This window comes from Halichoerus grypus, chromosome X (assembly GCF_964656455.1).
Source record: "Halichoerus grypus chromosome X, mHalGry1.hap1.1, whole genome shotgun sequence".
Lineage (NCBI taxonomy): Eukaryota > Metazoa > Chordata > Mammalia > Carnivora > Phocidae > Halichoerus > Halichoerus grypus.
In genome coordinates, this window is record NC_135727.1 from 123,850,456 (window position 1) to 123,859,047 (window position 8,592).

Sequence of the window (8,592 nt, forward strand, 5' to 3'; positions counted from 1 at the left end):
TTCTGTTTTCCTTGCCTTTGGAGTCATAGCCAAAAAAAAATATTAATAAGGCTGATGTCAAGGAGCTTGCCACCTATTTTTTTTTTTCTAGGAGTTTTATGGTTTTGGTTCTTACATTCAATCAACTCTTTAATCCATTTTGAGTTAATTTTTGTGGATGATGTAATATAGTGGTTCAGTTTTCCCACCACCAATTTTTTTAAAGATTTTATTTATTTATTTGAGAGAGAGAGAGAGAGAGAGAGTGAGCACAAGCCAGGGGAGGAGCAGAGGGAGAAGCAGACTCCTCGCTGAGCAGGGAGCCTGACGTGGGGCTCAGTCTCAGGATCCCAGGATCGTGATCTGAGCCGAAGGCAGCCGCTTAGCTGACTGAGCCACCCAGGCACCCCTTCCCCCACCACTTATTGAAGAGACTGCTACTTTTTTTTGGAAGTAGGCTCCACACCCAATGTGGGGCTTGAACTCACAACCCCGAGATCAAGAGTTGCATGCTGTACTGACTGAGCCAGTCAGGCGCCCTCCCCATTATATATTCTTGCCACCTTTGTAGTAAATTAATTGACCAGATATATGTGGATTTATTACTGGGCTCTCTGTTCCATAGATCTGTGTGTCTGGGTTTTATGCCAATATCATGCTGTTTTGATTACTATAGCTTTGTAGTATCTTTGAAATTATGGAGCACGATACCTCCAGGTTTGTTCTTTTTCAAGATTGTTTTGGCTATTCGGGATCTTTTGTGGTTCCATACAAATTTTAAAATTATTTGTTCTAGCTCTGTGAAAAATATTGGAATTTTGATAGGATTGCAGATAGAATCTGTAGATTGCTTTGGCTAGTATGGACATTTTAACAATATTAACAAATTTAACGATATTCTTCCAAACCATGAGCACAGAATATCTTTCCATTTATTTGCATTTTCTTCAATTTCTTTCATCAGTGTCTTATAGTTTTCAGTGTATAGGTCTTTCACCTCTGTGGTTAAATTTATTTCTAGGTATTTTATTCTTTTTGACGCAATATAAATGGGATTGTTTTCTTAATTTCTCTTTCTGATAGTTTGTTACTAGTGTATAGAAATGCAACAGGTTTTTGTCTATTAATTTTGTATCCTGTGACTTTACTGAATTCATTTATTCTAACAGTTTTTTGGTGGAGTCTTTAGGGTTTTCCGTATATATTATCATGTCATCTGCAAATAGTGACAGTTTTCCTTCTTCTTTTGCAAGTTGTATGCTTTTTATTTCTATTTTTTGCCTAATTGCTGTGGCTAGGACGTCTAATACTATGTTGAATAAAAGTAGGGATAGTAAGCATCCTTGTCTTGTTCCTGATCTTAGAGGAAAAGCTTTCAGCATTTCATCACTGAGTATGATATTAGCTGTGGGTTTGTCATACGTGGCCTTCATTATGTTGAGGTATGTTCCCTCTGTACTCACTTTGTTGAGAGTTTTTATCATAAATGGATGTTGAATTTTGTCAAATACTTTTTCTGCATCTATTGAGATCACCATATGATTTTTATCTTTTATTGTGGTGTGTCATGTTGATTGATTTGTGGATGTTGAACCATCCTTGCATCCCTGGACTAAATCCCACTTGATCATGGTGTATGAGCCTTTTAATGTATTGTTGAATTAGGTTTGCTAATATTTTGTTGAGGATTTTTACATCTGTGTTCATCAGGGATATTGGCTTGTAATTTTCTTTTTTTGTGGCATCCTTGTCCGGTTTTGGTATTGGAGTAATGCTGGCCTCATAAAATGAGTTTGGAAGCTTTCCCTTCTCTTCAGTTTTTTGGAAGAGTTTGAGAAGGATTAGCCATAATTCTTGTTTAAATGTTTGGTAGAATTCTCCAGTGAAACCATCTGGTCCTGGGCTTTTCTGTGTTGGGGGATTTTTGATTACTGATTCAATTTCCTTACTAGTAATTGGCCTATTTATATCTTCGATTTCTTCATCATTCAGTCTTGGAAGATTGTAAATTTCTAGGAATGTATTCCTTTCTTCTAGATTGTCTAATTTGTTGGTGTATAATTGCTCATAGTAGTTTCCTATGATCCTTTGTACTTCTGTGGTATCAGTTGTAACTTTTCATTTCTGATTTGTATATTTGAGCCCTCATTTTTTTCTTGTATCTAGCTAAAGGTTTGTCAATTTTTATCTTTTCAAAGAACAAGCTCTTAGTTTCATTGATATTTTTTATTGTCTTTTTAGTCTCTGTATTATTTATTTCCACTCTGATCGTCATTATTTCCTTCCTCGTATTAACTTTGAGCTTCATTTTTTAAAAAAAAAATTATTTGAGAGAGAAAGAACACGCATGAGCAGGGGGAGGGGCAGAGGGAGAGGGAGAAACAGACTCCCCGCTGAGCGTAGAACCCAATGTGGGGCTCGATCCCAGGACCCTGAGGTCATGACCTGAGCCAAAGTCAGATGCTTAACCAACTGAGCCACCCAGGCACCCCAGGCTTCATTTTTTTAAAAATAGCTCCTTTAGGTGCAAAGTTAAATTGTTAGAGATTTCTCTTGTTTTTTGAGGTAGGCCTGTATGGCTGTGAACTTCCCTCTTAGATCTGCTTTTGCCGCATTGCACAGATTTTGGTATGTTGTATTTTTTTTTATTTGTCTCTTGGTATTTTTTTATTTCTCCTTTGATTTCTTCTATTACCCAGTGTTTTTTCAGTAACATGTTTAATTTTCATGTATTTATAGTTTTCCCAGTTTTTTTCTTACAATTGATTTCTAGTTTCATACTGTTGTGGTTAGAAAAGGTGCTTGATATGTTTTCAGTCTGATTGAATTTATTGAGACTTGTTTTGTGGCCTAACATGTGATCCATCCTGGGGAATGTTCCATGTGCATTTGACAAGAATGTGTATTCTGCTGCTTTTGGGTGGAATGTTCTGTATATATCTGTTAAGTCCATCTAGCCTGATGTGTTATTTAAGGCTGATGTTTTCTTATTGACGTTTCTGTTTGAATGATCTATCCATTGATGTAAGTGGGGTGTTAAAATCCCCTGTTAATATTGTATTGCTGTGTCCTGATCTTGGACTTCCAGCCCCCAGAACTGTGAGAAACAAATTTATATTGTTTTTAAGCTATCCAGTTTATGGTATTTTGTTATAGCATCCCAAATAGACTAAGACAGTTGTTTAATGATATATCATGTAGCTTGTTCCATATATGAACATACAGAGCTGCATCTTTTTTTTCCTTTGGTGGATGTAGAGTATGCCAACATACGGATATACCATAATTAATTTAACCAGCCCTCTTGTATCAGTCAGAATTTAATGCAGAAAGGAGAAATTCACCCTATTTATGGCATAAGTGAAGTTCAGTAAAGGGCTTTAGGTGATAATGAAGTAATTGAAAGGGACGAAGGAGTGAAAGTCATTCTGTTGCCACTGGAATGCTGATTTCAAAGTTACACAATCATAGCCGTGGTACAGAGGTCCAGAAGCTGCTGTTGCCATAGCCACAAGTTATCACTGCTGTCTCATACCCATGAAGCTGGAGAGTATACCTTGGAAGATGGAGGCCAGCAGCCACATACACTCACGCCTCTTTGTTTGTAGCCTGCACAGTATCAGAGAGATGGCCCTTGTCTCACTTTTACTTGGCTACTTTCCAGCTTGGATTCACTTTCTTGTCTAAGAGCAACTCATAGCAGAACCTAAGTAAAATAGAAAGGGAAGTGGAAATGGATACCAAGGGCGGATTGGTCAACACTGTCCACCCTTTTAGCTCTTTAGCGTAAATACCCAGCCTTCCACCTGTCCCTAAATTGCAGCAACATGGTCGTGACTTAAATAATGTAATTTTACCTTATGCAAGTGAAAATATATTCGCCCTTCCTCCATAAAACAGAGAACCAATTCCATCAGTTGCAGAATCCATCCCTGGGTAATTTTAATAGTCTCAATATTAGGTGTGTTGGAACTTTTCTATCCTATAACCCAAGGACTAAGTTATAAAAACAACCACTATTTACATGTCTTGGTATGAAATTAGAGTAGAAAGGAGAAAGTAGAAAAGAATTTGGCTAATATCTAAAGGTATATACATAAAATGGCAAGGAAAAACATATATGTAGTTGTTCCTCAATTTGACAACTGATCATGATGTTGTACTTGGTATTTACAAATGTTTTTCTTCATTTAGCATTCCATGTTCCTTTGGCCTTTGAATAGTGTTTCAGCTGGGTAGGGTGATTTCTACAGCGGGGTGCTGTAAGCTGTCACTGCCTCAAACACCAACCTGGTGACATGTCTAATCCCACTTCTCCGTCTTGGGACCAGATACTGTTGTAGTCGGAGTTACATGCAGAAGAAAACCAGTCCAACACTCTAGATAATTTCAAGTAGAAAGGGATTTACTACAGAAAATTAGGTGCTTGAAAACTCATGGGAAGCAAGTCAGGAATTAAATTCAAGGGTAAGCACTGGGCTGATGGTTTAAAGGTCACACCATACTTGCCGTGATTACCCAGTCAGGCAGCTGCTCCTCCTGCTGTCATGGCTGCCACCACAGCCGAGCCGCTCACGCGCAGAGCTAGCGAGGAGACCCCAGGGTGTAGCGGGGTCCAGCCTCTGCAAGTTCTCATGTCTTGTCAGACTTCCCTTTTCAGACTCCAAAGCATCATCAGGAAGATGTCTCATTTTGATTTTCACTTACATACACAAACAGCTCATTGATGAAATCTAAATCATGTCGCAAATCCTAGCTGCATGAGAGTCTGGTAAGTGCAGTGTTTAGTTTCTTTAAGCCTGGTGGATGCAAAGTTGGAACAAAGAAGGGGTGGGAAAGAAAGCTCTGTGCTAGCACACTTAGGATGACAGACGTTTCTGTTGTTTACTGTTTTTTGTTATTATACCCAGTTTCACAAGGAATATCTGTGTGCACGCACCTTTCCTACATATGCAGGAAAATAAGTAGGATGAATTCCTAGAGATTGTATTGTTAGTTTAAGAGATAAGTGCACTGAAAATTTTTTAAAGTTTTACCACATCACTAGGTCTTATAACACAGAGTGTGATCTGTGGACAGCAGTGTTGGCCTCACCTGGGAGCTGGTTAGAAATACAAAATCTCAGGCCTAACCCTTAAGCCACCGAACCATAATCTGCATTTTCATAAGATCCTCAAGTGATCTGGGTGCACATTTCAGTTTGATAAGCCCTGAGCTAGAGGTTGTAGGTATTGCATTCCCAGTAGCAGTTATCTGTATGATATTCTCTCTGTACCTTCACCAACACTGTACTCTGTCTTCTTGATATTTTACAATTTAATATTTGAAAATGCATTTCTTTATTATAAAACTGAGCATCTTTTCAGATATTAGAATGATTTTTTATCAATTTCTGTGAACTTTTCATATCTATTGAATTATTGGTTTTATCAACTTAAGAATGTGTTTAATACTGAGAAAATTAGCCCTTTTTGATGTGAGTTGCAAATATTCCTTATTTTTTGTCATTTGCCTTGTGATTTTGCTTATGGTTTAATTTCCACACAATACACACGTCTTCCTATGTGGTTGAATTTATCAGTCTTTTCTTTCATGGGTTGGAGATTTTTGTCTTATGTTTAGAAAGACCTTTATCACCTTGATATTATTTTTATTTTTATTTATTTATTTATTTAAAGATTTTATTTATTTATTTGACAGAGAGATAGAGAGAGAGCACAGATAGAGTGGCAGGCAGAGGGAGAGGGAGAAGCAGGCTCTCCGCTGAGCAGTGAGCCCAGTGCGGGGCTCAATTCCAGGGTCCTGGGATCATGACCGGAGCTGAAGGCAGACCCTTAACCGACTGAGCCACTCAGGCGCCCCACCTTGATATTATTTTTAAAACTCTCTCATGTTTTCTTTTCTTTTCTTTTTTTTAAAGATTTTTATTTATTTATTTGACAGAGAGAGACACAGCGAGAGAGGGAACACAAGCAGGGGGAGTGGGAGAGGGAGAAGCAGACTTCCTGTGGAGCAGGGAGCCCAATGCGGGGCTCGATCCCACCTGAGCCGAAGGCAGACGCTCAATGACTGAGCCACCCAGGCGCCCCTCTCTCATGTTTTCTTTTGTGATGATCAAATCTTTGATCCATCAGAATGTGTTTTGGTGAGAGGTGTGAAGAAAGGATCCAACTGAATAGTTATCCTAGATGACTATACACCAAGGGTTCCTAACCTGACATTCATGAATGCTTATAGAGCCCTTAAACCCCTGAAATTGCAGAAATTACATGTGAAGTAGTATATTAATCTTAATTTTTCTGAAGCAAAGATCTGTAGGGTCCATTAGATTCTCCAAGAGGATTAAGGGTCATTGCCCTATGCAATGTTCTGTCATCCAGTATGGCTTCACTTGCTTTCTGTATCTTCAGTACTCCCAAGTGTCCAGTCAGATCCCTCTCTTGACCGCCAGATTTGGGCATACCAGAGTGGATGGACCCAATGTAATTAGAAGGATCCTTGTAAGAGAGAGGCAAGAAGGGCAAAGAAGGAGATGGAATGACAGAAGCAGAGGTTGGAGTAATGCACTTTGAAAATGGAGGAAGGGGCCAGCATAGGAATACAGATGGCCTCTGGAAGCTGGAAGAAGCAGGGAAATGGGTTCTCCCCTGGAGCCTACAGAACGAATTGCCAAAGGGGCTTTTATTTTAGCCCCTTAAGATTCATTTAGGACTTTTGACTTCTAGAACTGTAAGAGAATACATTTGTCTTATTTTAAGCCACTAAAGTTTTGGTAATTTGTTAGAGTAGCAACAGGAAACAAATACGTGGTATACCATGGAGAAGGCAGCAACAGTGTAGCTCCAGGAATTTAACAAATTTACTGGTCTTAAAAGTGCTGGTATCACAGGTCCAGACAGTACAATATCCAAGCCCATCTTAATAGGATACATTTTATAAAGTTTTATAAAGTTAAAAAAAAGAGAATGCCTGGCTGGCTCAGTTGGAAGAGCATATGACTCTTGATCTTGCGGTTGTGAGCTGGAGCCCCACGTTAGGTGTAGAGATTACTAAAAAAATAAGAAATAAAAATAAATAAAGTTGAAAAGAAAAGAAACCCATGACGTACTTGCAGACCAGCCCTCTTCTATTACCTTTTTTTTTTTTTTTTTTAAGATTTTATTTATTTGAGAGAGAGAATGAGAGAGAGAGAGAGCACAAGACGGGGGAGGATCAGAGGGAGAAGCAGACTCCCTGCTAAGCAGGGAGCCCGATGTGGGACTCGATCCTGGGACTCCAGGATCATGACCTGAGCCGAAGGCAGTTGCGTAACCATCTGAGCCACCCAGGCGCCCAGCCCTCTTCTATTACCTTAAAACTGCATCTTATTGCAAGTGACTAGAGCATTATTGGAAGAGGTGGAAGAAACAGGCCTGCCAGTAGAACCTTGGCGGGAAGAGGTGAAACCTCTTGCTCTTTTCCAGGCTAGAATGTGAGGAAGAATGCTATGTCCAGGAGGGTGCAAGAGTACCCTAGTGGAGGAAGGTATGCAGGGGGGGGCAACAGGAAGAGGCTGAGCAGCTAGCCAACCTGGTGTTACAAAGGGACATAGCATAGTGACCAACTAGGTGATTGCCTTTCCATATTCATAGAGCTGAAGAGCAGTATTTCCTAAGATTTAGTGTACATAGAAATCAGCTGGGGACCTTGTTGAGATGCAGATTCTGATTCTGTAGGTCTGCAGTAGAGCCCTGATTCTGCATTTCTAACAAGTTCATAGATGTTGCTGACATTGCTGGTCCAAGGATCACATTTTGAGTAGTGATGGTGAAGAGTTACTTAATGAGAATTAAAACTTGTATGTCGGGCACGGGACTCTGTGCTTTTCCTCTGTGTTGTAGAGAGAGACTGGAGTAGGAGCCAAAACACCCAAGTTCAAATTTGAGTCTGCCACCTATTTTGTGACTTCAGTCTTTTGAGGCCTGTTTCCTTATTTGTTGAATAGGAACAAAAGCACATACTTTATAGGATGTTCATGTGGATTGAATAGTTATTGTATGTGTGATATTTGGTAAGGGCTCAATAATTGTTAGTTAACTCTGAACCAGCCACAGTTGCTAGTATTCCAAGAAGACTCTGAAGTTCTGGCTACATACCACCAAACTATCTAGAAGAAAAATTTTATCAGCCTTCCAGATGGCTGTCGACATGATGCCAAGCATCCAAATGTTTGGACTGCATTCAAAACGTATTCGACAAGCATCTTTCTCCCTTTCGGATGGGTGTTTTGGCCTCAAGAAGACCGAGTGAGGGGGTTTTATGTAGAAAGATGTTATCTATCTAACTTCACTGGCTCTTTTGTATACTTTGGAGCAGCTTACAGACACATTGGAAAACAGTAATGCATACAACATGGATAATCTCAATTTTCAGAAAGCCTTTGATACTGTTCCATCTAGTGGGCTGCTTAAACCCAAGACAGCAGGGATTCTTGATGGAACCCTGGGAAAAAGGAGAAACTGGCTAGAGAACAAAACAAAAAGTTTAGAATGAGACAGAATGGAAAATAGTTAGAGGATGGGGTTACATTCAAAGAGCAGAGGAAGAGGTCCAGATGTTACTATTGTGATTGTG